Genomic DNA, 15,845 nt, shown 5'->3' on the forward strand with positions numbered 1-15,845 from the left:
ATAATTAATGCATGTCAGTTCAGATAGAAACCCAATTGAAATCAGAGAAGGGACAGTGTACTATTAGTTGGATGAATATTTTTCCTATAAAGGAAGGTCACCCATGATGAAGATTTATCTCCTTCAGTTTTGTGCAGTTATTTCAGAGGTCAGTGTTGTGTGTGAGGTGAGAATCACACAGGTTGCAACTGGAGGACCCAAAAAAAATGTGCATAGAAATAGGAGGCTTAGAGTGCAGAGGAGAAGGTTTGTGAGAAGCCTTTGACTGTCTATAAGCAGCAGAGGGATTGTACTGAGAGCTGGATAGCTTCTGAGCCAAGGCTTTGTGTAATACGGACATATTTCCACTTGTATGATAATACAAAGATGGAGTTTTAGGCTGGTGTTTTCCCCTTGTTATATCTTTTGTGTTATGTGTGTTTGATTTCTCCATATCAGTGATATGTGTTCTTATTGATGTTGCTCATGTTCGATTAAGCTTCCGCTAAATTGTTTGTAGAAGTAGATCAAGTGTTTTGCTTTAGTACATTGCATTACCAGGTGATCTACGGGTGAGAAATTTCTACATGGTATCGGAGCTAGCTGATTTGTAAAAAAAGTTTTACATGGTATCAGAGCTAGTGGATTTGTAAAAAAGTTCTACAAAAGAATGATATAGTCAACATAAAATAGAAGAGTAATGACCATAAGAGTGAGCTTGGGGCCATCACATCTTTCACTCTTCTAGCTTATCAATGTAAATGCCAAAAAGATTAGGGGATAAGAGACAATGTTGCTTAACTAGGAATTTCTTCTCACCAAGCCTAGATGGTTTTGAGCTTGACAATGCATAGTCACAACATCCCTCGATGGACTTATCTCTTCTAGTCTCTTCCATAGCTTATTCCTTGAAGCTATGTCAAAAACCATTTTAATGTCAACAAAACAACATATGAGATTAGTGTTTATTGTTGCATTCCTTAACAATGACCCTAAGAGTAACAAGATGGTCTATAGTTCAATGATTTCTCCTAAATTATATTCTATGAATAATATTATTTTTACATGTAATTTGTCAACTCCATGTTAAACACTAAAAAAATTATACTTCTTATATTAAAAAGTAAATCATTTTTTTTAAATGAATTTTTTTTGTTTTTCAATTTTATTGATAACAACATTTCTTAAGGCATGGCCTCTCCAATATTAAATATTGATAATAAAAAGGCATGGCCTCTCCAATATTAAATATTATCAATAATAAAATATTAAATAAATATTGATAATAAAATATGGTCCGGTTCTGGCATTCTCAGCAAGAAAGAAAGCATGGGATTGGCGATCATGGCCGAGACCCTTACAGATTCATGGCTAGTGGCCTTGCTGTGTTTCGTGCTGGGCTTGTTACTGCTTCAGTTCTACAAATTAGTGTGGGGGGTGAACAGTCGAGGCTACAAGTTGCCGCCGGGTTCTACAGGGTGGCCACTGATTGGAGAAACCATCAGCTTCTTTCGAGGTATTAATTCCACTGCTCAACCACGCCAATTCATTCAAGAGCGAGAGCGAAGGTAATGTTAAAATTTGCAGTTGTCTATAATGCGACTTTTTGGAAGCCTTTCCGGTGGGTTTCTCCGGTCAAAATCCGGTAGCAATTTATTGGAATCGCAAGTTTGATAGCTAGTTTCTGCACAATCAAAGCGTCCCAGGGGTTTTCCATGATGCTGAATCCAAATATGCAGTTAAAAAACCATTTTAACTGCAACAAATTAAGATTTAACCTCAATTTCTTCCATCGGATTCCGTCACCGGAATCTCCAAAAAGTCGCATTATAGACAACTCCTTAAAATTTTACAGTGGCTCGCAGTTTACCAAGAATGAATTTGAGAAAATTTTGTTCACGAAGTTTCAATTATATGAAGATTTGAGCTTTATTTTTCGGATTCATCATATTGAAATTATTTTGTCTCACATAAGATGAATTACACTTGAAAACTTAACTCAAATCAATTCTAATTACAGAAATCTTATTTCTGCAATATATGAAAGATCTTTTTTTAGGGAGCTGCGTTCTCCCTCAGCTTAGGGAGGGATTAACTGAAATATGAATCTTGTTTGGAAGATCGCGAATTGTTGTGTCCGTGGATCCCGAATTCAACAAACATGTTCTGCAACACGAAGGCAGGCAATTTCAGGCCAACTATCCCAAACCTCTTCGGAATCTCATAGGAAAATATGGTTTTCTTTCGGTGCACGGAGATCTCCAGAAGAAGTTACATGGCACGGCTGTAAATTTGCTGAGGTTCGAAAGGTTGAGCGTGGACTTCATGGAGGACATACAGAACCTTCTGCACATCGCCTTGGCCAAATGGCAAGTCAAGACGGATATACATCTTCAAGAAGAGTGCCATCAGGTCAGCAACATCAAGCAACCAATCACTGTTTGTTTTTTGAGTGTTTTTTCAAATTTTTGGGGGCTGAATTTGTGAAAACAATTTTTGGTAGGATTTAAAATCAGTATTTGAATATGTAAATAGTTTCGGTTACCTGAAAAACTTCTACGACACTCAAAAATGTTAGATTTAATTTGTGAGTTTTCCTAATTACTTTAAACCCCTTAACCAAGATCTACTCCTTTGTAAGAAATCAAAATCAATGCACAGCGGAACTTACTTTCCATCTTCAAAGGGCTCCTGGGCTTTACTTGAGTTGTTGGCTCTTGAATCCTTCCAAGAGCTTGCAATCCTTTTCTCTGGCTATCCTAAATGACAGAGTACCTAGTCCTCAATGGAGCAGACAATTTTTCTGAGTGATTGCAAGCCTTGGAGACTCAGCCCTTTTATAGCACTGCAAAACCCCAATCCTAGGGCAGCCTAAAATTTAGCTGAAACAAGTCTGTCTGAAATTTCAGATTGATTGAAATCAATCAATCAATCAATCAGATTTTGATTTCCTTATTCAGCTCAAATTTAATATTGCTATTTATTTTAATCAACTATAATCGGTCCATTAACAATTATAATTGATTAACATTAATCTACATGTATTTGTATCCAAATCCTTATTTTTAAATACGTTTAATGCCATGACTTAATTAATCACATTATTTGGCATATGAATGTAATCTTGCTGACAGTAATTGACATCATAATCATGATGCACGTATGTCCAACTTAATTATTGCAATTAGACGTCTCTAAATCCAACAATCTCCCACATGGACAAGTGCAACCTTTTGATTATATGTCCTTAACTTTATTGCATGCAACTTTTCTGTCTTTACTTATCGTATTTCTTAAACAATTCCGTCCATCAATTATGCTAACAAAGGACTTAAGCGGCATTTGTCACATTTATTCGCAACTAAACTGACATAAATCACGCTGCCAACATAACTGAATGACATGAATCTGATTTGGACATATAGTTTAGAAATTACACGCAAGTGTGATTAGACGTGCCTATTTCTAATTGAGTCACCTTTACTTTACTGTATGAGGCCAAAAACTTAAACTTTAAAGAAAGAAATAATGAAACTGAAACTGAATGCAACTTGTATATATCATCAAAATTGTTTACAATTGCTTTACATAGAACATCAAAAAACAGAACTTAAAACATATTCAGACTCCCACATTTTTCTAATTATCCTAAACAGATATTACACCCATACAAGCAACATGTTGGTGAAACTTCTTGGGTGGTAATCCTTTAGTAAGAGGATCCGCAATCATGGAGTCTGTACCTATGTGTTTTATACATAATTCATTATTCTGCACTCTCTCTTTTACAACCAAAAACTTAATGTCAATGTACTTCGACTTTGACGAACTTCGGTTGTTGGATGCGTATAACACTGCTGAATTGTTGTCACATAATAATTTGAGTGGTTTTTGAATAGAATCCACAATTTTCAGACTTGTGACGAAGTTCTTCAGCCATACGCCATGATTAGATGCTTCAAAACATGCAACAAATTCAGCTGCCATAGTGGAGGAGGCTACCAATGACTGTTTAGCGCTCTTCCATGACACAGCACCACCTGCCATCATGAAGATGTATCCTGATGTTGATTTCATGCTGTCGACACATCCTCCAAAATCAGAATCGGTGTATCCAATGACCTCGAGCTGTTCCGATCTCCGATACATGAGCATATAGTCCCTTGTTCTCTTTAGGTATCTCAACACTCGCTTGGCTGCCTTCCAGTGTTCCATACCTGGGTTACTCAAATATCTCCCTAGCATTCCGGTAATGAACGCAATATTCGGACGCGTGCATACTTGTGCATACATGATGCTACCCACGGCTGAGGCATAGGGAATATCTTTCATGAGATTTTTATCTAAGTCAGTTTAGGGACATTGTTTCAGACTAAACTTATCTCCTTTTGATATAGGGGTATCTCCTGGTTTGCTGTTTTGCATGCCAAATCTTGTTAGAATCTTATCGATATAGTTCCTCTGGGATAACCTCAGAATACCTTGAGATCTATCTCTAAGTATTTCAATCCCTAGAACAAATGATGCATCACCAAGATCTTTCATTTCAAAGTTCTTAAATAAAAAATTCTTAGTTTGATGCAACATGTCTTTATCGTTACTGGCAAGCAATATGTCATCTACATATAAAACCAAGAAAATAAATTTACTCCCACAGAACTTAAGGTATATACATTCATCTACTATGTTAGACTCAAAACCAAATGAGCTAATAACTTGGTGAAACTTATAATACCATTGTCGAGATGCTTGTTTTAGCCCATAGATAGATTTCTTAAGTCTGCAAACCATAGACCCTGCATCACCTGATACAAAGTTTTCTGGCTGCTTCATATAGATCGTTTCATCAATGTCACCATTGAGAAATGCCGTCTTTACATCCATCTGATGAAGTTCTAAATCATAATGTGCTACAAGCGCCAATATAATCCTTAAAGAGTCTTTCGATGAAACTGGAGAGAAAGTCTCTTTATAATCAATGCCTTCTTTCTGTGTGAAACCTTTCGCAACAAGACGTGCCTTGTATTTTTCAACATTGCCTTTAGAATCCCGCTTAGTCTTAAATATCCATTTGCAACCAACGGGTTTCTTGTCTTTAGGCAACGGAACGATATCCCAAACGTCATTGTCATACATAGATTTCATCTCTTCATTCATGGCATTAATCCACATTTGAGAGTTAGAGCTTTCCACAGCTTGTTTGATATTAACAGGATCATTTTCAAACATGCCAATGTCAAACTCATGTTCTTGAAGATATGCATAATCCTTTGATTGTGTAGATCTTTTCTCTCTAGTAGATCTCCTAATTGGCACAGGCTCTAGATTTTCTTAAGGTTCATTTACAACTTGATCTTCAACAGGAGGAAGAACATCATTACCAACTTCTGACTCTCCCACAGGCCCTAGGCCATCAACATTTGTCATGTCAATGTGAGGGTTTGGGTTGGGTTCAGGTCCATTTGTGTTCTCTATTCCATGTTGAGTTTCTAACTGAGTTGTTTGGGATGATGAAGTTTGCACATTGTCAAAAGATGTATTTCTAAACGCAATCGGAATTTGAACAAAACTAGGACTTTGGTCCATAGTCTCATTCGCATTCGTCTCTTCTTCTTCAAAAATACTATCTTTTGTCATATCTCCCCCCACTAACTCATTATCCTCAAAAAATTTTGCACTTCCTGACTCGAAAACTGTATGTTCTGTTGGATTATAGAATTTGAACCCCCTAGATCGTTCAGAATAGCCTATAAAGTAACAACTAACGGTTCTTTCGTCCAGTTTCTTTTTGCTTGGCTTATAAGGCCTAGCTTCACATAGACATCCCCAAACTCTCAAATGATTCAAGCTAGGCTTGCGCCCAACCCATAACTCGTAAGGGGTCTTGTTAGCTGCTTTAGTAGGCACTCTATTAAGTATGTATGCTGCAGTCTTTAAGGCTTCTCCCCACAAATTCTCAGGTAGAGTTGTACGAGCAATCATACTTCTCACCATGTCTTTAAGGGTGCGATTTCGTCGCTCAGCAACACCATTCATTGCAGGCGAACCTGGCAACGTATACTGAGGCACAATTCCGCATTCCTCTAAGTATTTTGCAAAGGGACCTTGACGTTGTTCTCCTGATCCATCATAACGACTGTAGTATTCACCACCACGATCAGAAGGAATGGACTTTATACGTTTGTTAAGTTGTAACTCAACTTCAGTTTTGAACTTTATGAACACGTCTAATGCTTCCGCCTTTTCTTTTATTAAGTAAATATGACCATATCTTCAATAATCATCTATGAATGTGATAAAGTAACGGTCACCATTTCTTGTAGCCTTTGGAAAAGGACCACATATATCCGTATGAATCAATTCTAAGACATCATTACACCTTTTTGCATCATACTTACGTTTATTAGTTTGTTTTCCCTTTATACAATTTACACAATCACTTAAGTTTGTAAAATCTAAAGGTTGGAGAATTTCATTAGACACAAGACGTTCTATCCTTTTCATAGAGATATGTCCTAATCGCTTGTGCCATAATGTTGCAGATTTCTCGCAAGTTAATTTACGTTTTCTATTATCTATATGCAGTGCCTCTGAATGTGAAGTGTCTATATCTAGAAAATAAAGATTATCATAAGAAGACAGGATACCAGAAGCAAGAAGCTTAGAATCTTGACACAAACTGAAATTTCCATTACCAAATGAACATACATAACCATTTTTGTCCAAATAAGATATAGAAATTAGGTTCCTTCTGAAAGATGGAACCACTAAAGCATCAAAACTTAAATAAAATCCTGTCTTACATAATAATCTAAATTTTCCTATGCTTTCCACTTCTACTTTATTGCCATTTCCTACGTAAACGTAGCGCTCTGCCTCACTTGGCTTGCGATGGCTTAGGCAACCCTGCATCGACATACTGATGTTAGTCGTTGCACCTGAATCTATCCACCAAGTATATCTAGATACAGAACTTAAATTAACTTCAGAACAAACCAAAGCAAGAGACATACCTTTCTTTGCCAACCATGCATGATAGTTGGTGCAGAATTTCTTTGTATGTCCCGGCGCTTTGCAGAAAAAGCAGTTCCTTTCTCCTGCTTTCGCAGAAGTATCTTCCTTCTTGCTTTTCTGCGCGGCATTGTTTGCAGCTACCTTGGTAGGTCCCTTTTCCTTGGCAGTAAACTTGCGCTTCTTGCCTTTACCCTTAGGATTAGATGTTACTACATGAGCACTTTCTCCCTTAGTCATTTTCTGTCTCTCTTCCTCCTGCACCAACCGAGCCTCAAACTCAGGTAATGTCCACGTCTCTTTTTGACAATTATAAGTCATCTTGAATTGGCTAAAGTTAGACGGGAGAGACAGAAAAATGAATTCAATGAGAACCTCATCAGAGATGTCATAATTATGCCCTTTCAAGGCACGTTGAAGTCCTGTCATCTCAATAACATGCTCTCTAACCCCTTCTTTTCCCTTGTATTTTATTGTTGCCAACTTCACAAAGAGTGTACTCACATCAGTCTTTTTACTCTTTGTGAATTTTTCTTCAAGGGCCTTAAGGTATTCAATAGCGCCTGTCTCTGTATCAGGTATGATGCCTCGAAAAGTCTCATGGATCGTTTGCTTCATCACCATTATGCACATGCGATCTGAATGCTCCCATCTAGCAATATCAGCCTTCTCTTGAGGAGTTACCTCACTCTCTTTATTAGGCTTGGGGCGATCAAATCTCAGTGCTGTGTCCAATTGCATGATCCCTAAGACTAATTTCAGCTTTTCCTCCCACTGTTTGAAATTGTTCCCCATGAGGGGCTTAATCTGACTTAGACTTAACATTATGTTTGGATCTGAAAAATTCAAGAACAAGGAAATAATTTAGATACGATGCGTCACGATTTAATCATAATTCTAAAATCTATCTAAAGGCATGTGTAAAACTATTTGCTCAATTAAAACTTTAGCCAAAGCACCATTCAGTAATGAAACACCTTTGGGTGCAATCATTACATTCAGGCAACCCTTATGCACCAAACAACTTAGCAGGCGCCAACCCTCCTTTGGGAAAGCTAACACCCACGTCCATTGCCAGCACGTTACTTCAACTTGTCATGAGTCATCCTTGCAATCGTCTTACAGAGAGCGGTTCGTTTGCGAACATCAATGCTTGACTCATGCGGAAACAACACATGTATACCAAACACCGTCTTTAGTTAGATTCCAAAATTATGTCTAAAACCTAATCTAGGACGTACCTATAGAATCCACTCGTCCTATATAGAATACAGTATCTCATAACTCTTTTAAATTTAATATGTCAACTATATTCATCAAAATAATTATTAGGTTTTAGTAAAACTTTAGCAGTTTCTACAATGATTACCTTTTAGAAATGCTTCAATAATTTATTTAGAGAATATTAAATAATTTATGGTTGCCATGATTAGCATCATTGTGATCAAATCCAAATTTAGTATTATAACAATAATTAACGTTAATACAAATTTTTATGCCATAACTTTGAAGATCAAGGTTAACTCCATATACATAGCAGACCAAAACTAAGAACCAAAAGTTAACCCATTATCCAGGTTAACCAAAAGTTTCGTTAAGTTAACATTGAATCGTTAAGTGAAAAAATTAACCCGTTATTAAGTGAAAAAAGGAGATTAATCCTATAAAGAAAAAACTTCAAAAATGATTTGTAAATGAAAACCTCTTTTTTTTTTTTTTTTACACGGTTAAAATTTACAATTCTAAAGATTTGATTTTGATTACATTGCTTGATAAATCTTGACTGTGATAGCTCCAAACTTGGTAAAGTCTGGGCTTTAACCGATCCAAGGTGAGTTAAACAGATCCAAAATTTATATATCAAACTGTACTCTGTAAATATCCAGGGTTTAGTAAATCCTAACAAGATAAATCCGGAGTTTAATAAATCCTGGATTACAGAGGATCACATCAAGGTCAAGAATTTCTCCATACTTGAATTCCAAGATTGGAATTGATTTGTCAAAAGAAAATAACCAAAAAAAAAGTACAGACTGCATCAAACTCTGGGGTTACAGAGAATCAAATGATTAATATATTCATTAGGTGAAAGATATTTTCAATAAGCTCCACCTCACTTCAGTATCAAATACTAATGGAAAGACATTGGTGAGCCACTAGCTTTGACCATTACCACACATAAACAGAAACTTGATAGTCCAACAAAAGCATTGCTGGTTTCATCCAACTTGAAAAAGATGGTGTTCGAAATAGCACCATGCAACAGAACAACACATTTTTATTTGGCACTTGCAGATAAACACCAATTGGTTGTTTTCAATGCCTTGTAAACAACCAGAACAAACAAAAAATGACAGCATAACATGATGTATCGGACAAAACAAAAGCAATCATTGTAGAAAATTTCATTAAGGTGGAAGCAGCACAGATGCTCAGAAATTCAGAAATATACATATTTTGAAGAGAAGGGTGCATTAAAAGCATATAACATATAAAATAAAATAAAAAATTAATAGCAATACATATATAACCAGATAATTACTGCCAGGAAAGGCTCTTCAAAAAAAATGAACTGTCAAGCATCAGTACAACTGGAATGCACAACAGAAAATGAGGCCAACAGATCAACTATTCAATCTGAGCTTTATATAGGTCATAATGCCTTTTGATTTTAAAGGACTAAAACAAACTTGTCAAATCTGCATTCCCTCAAATATTTCAAAAAAAAAACTATGCAATTTACGAAAATTCATGGGGATTCCAAAATATTTATAAGAGCTTCGCATTTTGGAAACACCATCATCCATAAGTTCGCTTCTACATAGAGGTTAAATTTGTGAGGATTTGTAGCATACGACTAAGCACTTGTATACTTGTTATGTGCTTCCCGCTGCACTTACTACACAGCAATATCTGGTCATCAACACTAACCTATTATGAATTATTTCAGGCTGCTGTCTAAGACCGTTAATTTCTTTTTATTTCAGAGGAAACAAATCAAGCGAATCATATGTACCCACTGCAAATAAGAGTTCACAATTTCCATCTTCAAAACAAAATCAGCTAATCTTAAAAATTCAAGCATGGATTCTTACATAAGGGAGCTCTGATACCAATTGTTAGATTTAATTTGTGAGTTTTCCTAATTACTTTAAACCCCTTAACCAAGATCTACTCCTTTGTAAGAAATCAAAATCAATGCACAGCGGAACTTACTTTCCATCTTCAAAGGGCTCCTGGGCTTTACTTGAGTTGTTGGCTCTTGAATCCTTCCAAGAGCTTGCAATCCTTTTCTCTGGCTATCCTAAATGACAGAGTACCTAGTCCTCAATGGAGCAGACAATTTTTTCTGAGTGATTGCAAGCCTTGGAGACTCAGCCCTTTTATAGCACTGCAAAACCCCAATCCTAGGGCAGCCTAAAATTTAGCTGAAACAAGTCTGTCTGAAATTTCAGATTGATTGAAATCAATCAATCAATCAATCAATCAATCAGATTTTGATTTCCTTATTCAGCTCAAATTTAATATTGCTATTTATTTTAATCAACTATAATCGGTCCATTAACAATTATAATTGATTAACATTAATCTACATGTATTTGTATCCAAATCCTTATTTTTAAATACGTTTAATGCCATGACTTAATTAATCACATTATTTGGCATATGAATGTAATCTTGCTGACAGTAATTGACATCATAATCATGATGCACGTATGTCCAACTTAATTATTGCAATTAGACGTCTCTAAATCCAACAAAAAATAGTTTCAGCAACTTGAGAAACTCATATAGCATTCAAAAATAATTTCAATAACTTAAAAACTTTTATGATTTTGGATTATACCATAAGATCTATCCCATCATGATATTTCTGAAATCTATATACCATAATAATACATAAAATAACCCATCATGATATTTCTGAAATAACTGTATATGTATATTTGACTTAAAAACATTTGTTATATTGCTTTTATTTTACTTTTATCATTATTATGGCGACGAACTGTTTACAGTTTAAGTTGAATTTGTTTCTCATCTGTATGTGTTATAGCTTGTTCTGAATCTGATGGCCAAACAATTGCTGGACTTATCTCCTTCCAAGGACATTGAAGAGATTGGTGAAGCGTTTGGTCATTTCTCTAATGCTCTCCTGTCTGTTCCCATTAGAATTCCCGGTACCGCGTACTCAAGAGGATTTAAGGTGCACAAGAGTCTCATTCATCTAATTCAATTTCAAGATCTTGAATTTGAATTTGATGTGAAGTTAATTACTTCGATGTCACTCTTATTTTTAGGTTATAAAATATTTCGAAAAGTGATACATTAAATATTCCTTTTATTGATTCTTCATTTGAGTAACATGCAGGCCAGGGAATTTTTGATAAAAAAGATTTACGAGTGTATAGAGGATAGAAGGCAGCATCCAGAAGCTGTACATAATGATTTGTTAACAAAACTCTTGAAAGAAGACTCGTTTTCAGAAGAAATTATAGCAGATTTTATACTGTTCCTGCTCTTTGCTGGTCACGAGACCTCGGCCAGATCCATGTCATTCGCTATCAAATTTCTCACGGACTGTCCCCGAGCACTTGAGGAACTAAAGGTCTGTGAATGTATAGCAGCTGCAAATATGTATACTAAATAAAAATACTCTGCCTCCCCTGTCTTTTCTCCTGGTTTTGTCCCTCTTTAGTAGTAATATTTTTTTGTGGCTGCTAAGTCTTTCGTCAGATTTATTTAGCAGCGGTCAAAAGCAACATGCTAAGTAAAGTAAACCATCCATGATGTATGGATCGACTGCAAGCATTTTTTTGTTTTTTCTCTGTTTTAAGATGGCAGCAGTTTTTTTCTTTGTACTTTCTCACTTAATAGAAAGCAGCAGTTTTTTTCTTTGTAAACAAAAAATACAGAATAAAAACATTCCATTTGTTATTGTTGTTATTGATACTGGACCGGACTGATGGTTGAAAATGTATGGCACAGGCTGAGCACGATGCTCTGTTAAAGAGAAAGGGGAATCTAAAAGATCAAAAGCTCAATTGGGATGATTACCAGTCGATGAAATTCACGCAATGTGTATGTGAATTTTGTGATTACTTGGCTAATCTGTATGTGATTTTTGTGATTAACTGGCTTTCATTATCCTGTTGGAGATAGAGAAGTCCATTGTCTAACTTTAGTCCATTGTCTAACTTTGTTTATGTTCATTAAGATTTGAAATTTTTTAGATTTTAAAATCTATATAAAAATTAAATTTATAATTAAATAAAATAACACAACATAATTATATTTATGTCTATCTAATGACTATAAAGTAGATTAAAGAGACCGTTGAGTATAATGATATTCCAGAATCAAATTGTCTCTTATAATAAAATACAATGCATGAATATAAAAGGTACAATGTAGAAACATACAAGATACAATGTATGAAATGCATTGACTGAGAAGATCAAAGAACTAATGGATCTGAGGATTATACCAATCTCTCCTAACATCCAAAATTGATTGAAAAACACTGAAAAAAACTCTACAAAATTAGTTGACGGGATGAAAAGCCAATGGGAAATGTAAACTGTCCACTAAATCCTTGTCTAAGAGTTCAAGCACTGCTGAAAATTTTAATCTAAATTTAATTGAAATCCCAAATTTAGTTTTGTAAATAAATTTAAAATCATCTAAAACATTTATTGCATTTAGTTTAACATAATCCAATTATTGGGGCTTGCTAGCTTTAGCCTGTAGAAGTGATAGGAAGGCTCTGATTTATAAATGAAAAGTATTTTGCAAATTTTCAATTATAAATGAAAAGTTCAATTTTTTCTTCTGAAGAAAATAATAATTTGTTTGTAAAAATAAATTTGATACCTCTAAACCCCATATTGCATTTCGACTGAATCCGTTCATCATACTCAATTTCATGGAACAAAACTAGTTTTCACAGGATTTAGTCATTTTTCTCAATCTTCAGTTATCTTAATTTATATATTCCTGAATCCTTACTAGCTTATTTCTTTGATTTTTGCCATATAAGCAAGAGCAGTGTGCAGATGATTGATTATCTTTTGTATTTGTTCAATTCCCAGGTCATAAATGAAACACTTCGTCTGGGCAACTTTGGTCCAGGAGTTTTCAGAGAAACAAAGGAAGACATTAAGACCAAAGGTATTCAGCAGAATTTTTGGGTCTTCAATGGCGGCCTCATCTTTATAACCATATTTATTTCATCATTCTGATCATTATAAACTCTTGATCTCAGGAGGCTTTGTCATTCCAAGAGGATGGACAGTGTATGTGTTTCTGACAGGCACCCATCTGGACGAGAAGTACCATTCCTCTGCTCTTAAGTTTGACCCATGGCGCTGGCAACAGCATCTGCAAGATCAAGTAATTCATTAGCACGAAATCCGTAGCTTCATGTTTTCAGGAACCCCAACCCCAATTCTGTTAGTAATTCTAATTTACTTCCCTACTTTATACTGCAGGAGCTCTTAAAGAACCCCTCGTTTATGCCTTTTGGAGGAGGTGCCAGGCTCTGCCCAGGAATGCATCTGGCAAAGATGGAACTGGCCCTCTTCCTTCATAACTTCGTCACCAAATTCAGGTTTTTGTTTTGTTTTGTTTTTTAAAGAATATTTTAAAATAGGATGGTTTTTGTTCTGGTTTTTTTTAAGAATATTCTGAAATTTAATAAATAATAAGATGAAGTTATTGACTTCACTGTTTTAATTTGTGAAATTTCATCATATTTCTAAAATTTACAATCTAACTTAACTAAATAATTGGTCTAATTCTGAATTTCTTTATAGTTCATCACACCTGAATCGTTAGTTAAATCTGCTAAAATTGTGTTTAATCTTTACTCAATGCAGATGGGAGGCACTGCAGGATGATAAAATCTCCTACTTCCCTTTTCCTGCTTGGTCAAAGGCCTCCCAATCCGTCTGCATCTTCGAGAGTGACTGGACACTCGGTTAATGTAGGATTTAATTCATGCAGGCTGGACTAATAAAAACACTACATAGGATAAAATAATTGCCATGATGTGGACAGTGGTTCCCATCTAAAATCTCCTACTTCCCTTTTCCCTGCTTGGTCAAAGGCCTCCCAATCCGTCTGCATCTTCGACAGTGACTGGACTCTCGGTTAATGTAGGATTTAATTCATGCAGGCTGGACTAATAAAAACACTACATAGGATGTGGACAGTGGTTCCCATCTAAATCGCATAGGTTGGTGTGAGTAGATTTCAGAGAGATTTATATATAGCTTTCATACTGTATCAAATCCTCTGGATTATCTTCATCTTTGACTTCAATGAATGTATGGATCATGAAGGTTATTGTTAATTGAAGTATATGCTTATAAATTAATGTTAATTTTTTTTTATTATAGTGTTATATATTTCCATTTATAAATTATTTTCATGTAATTGTATTTATAAATTATTTTCATGTAATTGTATGATTGTATTGATAAAAATATTGTTTATTAATATTAATATTAATTTTAAAAAAATATAGCCCCACGGGGTAGGTAAGTTGGTAATCACATTGCGGTGAAGTTAATTTGCACGGCGGGCTCCGTACTGAAGGTCCCGATTTCAAATCCCCCAGACTAACCCGGAGCTGTCCCCGAGACTAACCCAGAGCTGTGGAGAGAGATAGACGCAGTTCTTCTAGGAGTTATAGTGGTGGCGACCAAAATCGACTCCATGTTACACGAGTTGCCAGTGACCAATTCCCTGTGAACCAATTTTTTTTTTTTTTTTTAAATTATAATTCATTAATAAATTATCCACTAAAGTGCCCTATCACGCATCGGTGGTTCATATCTAGCTCTACGAGTAATAAAGAAGTAGCCCGTGTATTCAGGGCGTTAAGTTCTTGCCTATAGTTGTGCGAATGAACGATGAAAGACTAGTGTTTTGGTTACATTATGATTCAATGAAATGTCTTTTGTAATGTTTTTGGTTATATTATTATTATAAGCCGTATAAGTTATAATTAAATATATAGTAATAAAAGTAAGGTATTAAATAGAATTTATTTATATATTTAAAAGTATATATCAAACAATATAAATTCACAATATTGTTGGAAATTGTATTTTATCTATTAGTTCGACATTCTTAGTGTTTGTGTAAAGTAACGTGTTAATGTTTAATTTTAACTTTAAGGAGATGGTCAATTATAAGATATTTATATTAGTGAATGCTTATGAATTGACTCTCTAAAAAATATATATATGATATGAAAAATTTAAAAAGAAAGATATTTCTTGAATTGCCACATATGCATGAAAAAATTATATCCTCATTTAATGAAGGTATTTTTAAGATGGTCTTTATGGGTTGTCTTGTTTGATACTTGTTATTATGAGATACTTGTTTATTTATAAGGCATTGTGGTGCACTCTAAATTGCATTTATGATAGTTTAATGATTATCTAAATCATGTTGAATATATAAATGTTTATTACATTAATTATCCTCTTTAGTATTGAGTATTGGTTAATATCATGAATTAGATAGATATAGTGGGGTGCTATAAATTTTGGAGAAAAATGTAAAGTTGCGTCTATAAGCTAGTACGGAAAGCAAGACTTTTCATTCTAATTTATTTATTGCAATTGAAAAAAACCATTGCATATATTAGGAATGTGTGTTATTGTTTGTGTAAAGTAATGTATTGATGTTTAATTTTAACTTAAATGAGATGGTTATTTATAAGATACTTGTATTGGTGAATGGTTATGAATCGATTGTCTAAAAAAATATATGATATGAAAATTTTAAAAGGAAAGATTTTCCTTTAAGGAAGGTATTCCTAAGATGGTCTTTGTGTGTTG

General features: G+C 34.7%; 1 pseudogene across 1 annotated transcript; it reads left to right on the forward strand.

Annotated features, from left to right (window-relative positions):
• Positions 1-1,272: 1,272 nt before the first annotated feature.
• On the forward strand, positions 1,273-14,319 carry LOC149205478 (cytochrome P450 720B2-like; annotated as a pseudogene). Its single transcript, XR_016251884.1, has 9 exons — positions 1,273-1,547; positions 2,100-2,391; positions 11,048-11,197; positions 11,363-11,599; positions 11,980-12,072; positions 13,083-13,161; positions 13,256-13,383; positions 13,482-13,600; positions 13,869-14,319. The product of XR_016251884.1 is annotated as a cytochrome P450 720B2-like (transcript).
• The last annotated feature ends 1,526 nt before the right edge of the window (positions 14,320-15,845 follow it).

The sequence above is a fragment of the Pinus tabuliformis genome, chromosome 1_2, assembly GCF_031772625.1.
Source record: "Pinus tabuliformis cultivar Carrire ecotype Pingquan chromosome 1_2, CPIR1, whole genome shotgun sequence".
Lineage (NCBI taxonomy): Eukaryota > Viridiplantae > Streptophyta > Pinopsida > Pinales > Pinaceae > Pinus > Pinus tabuliformis.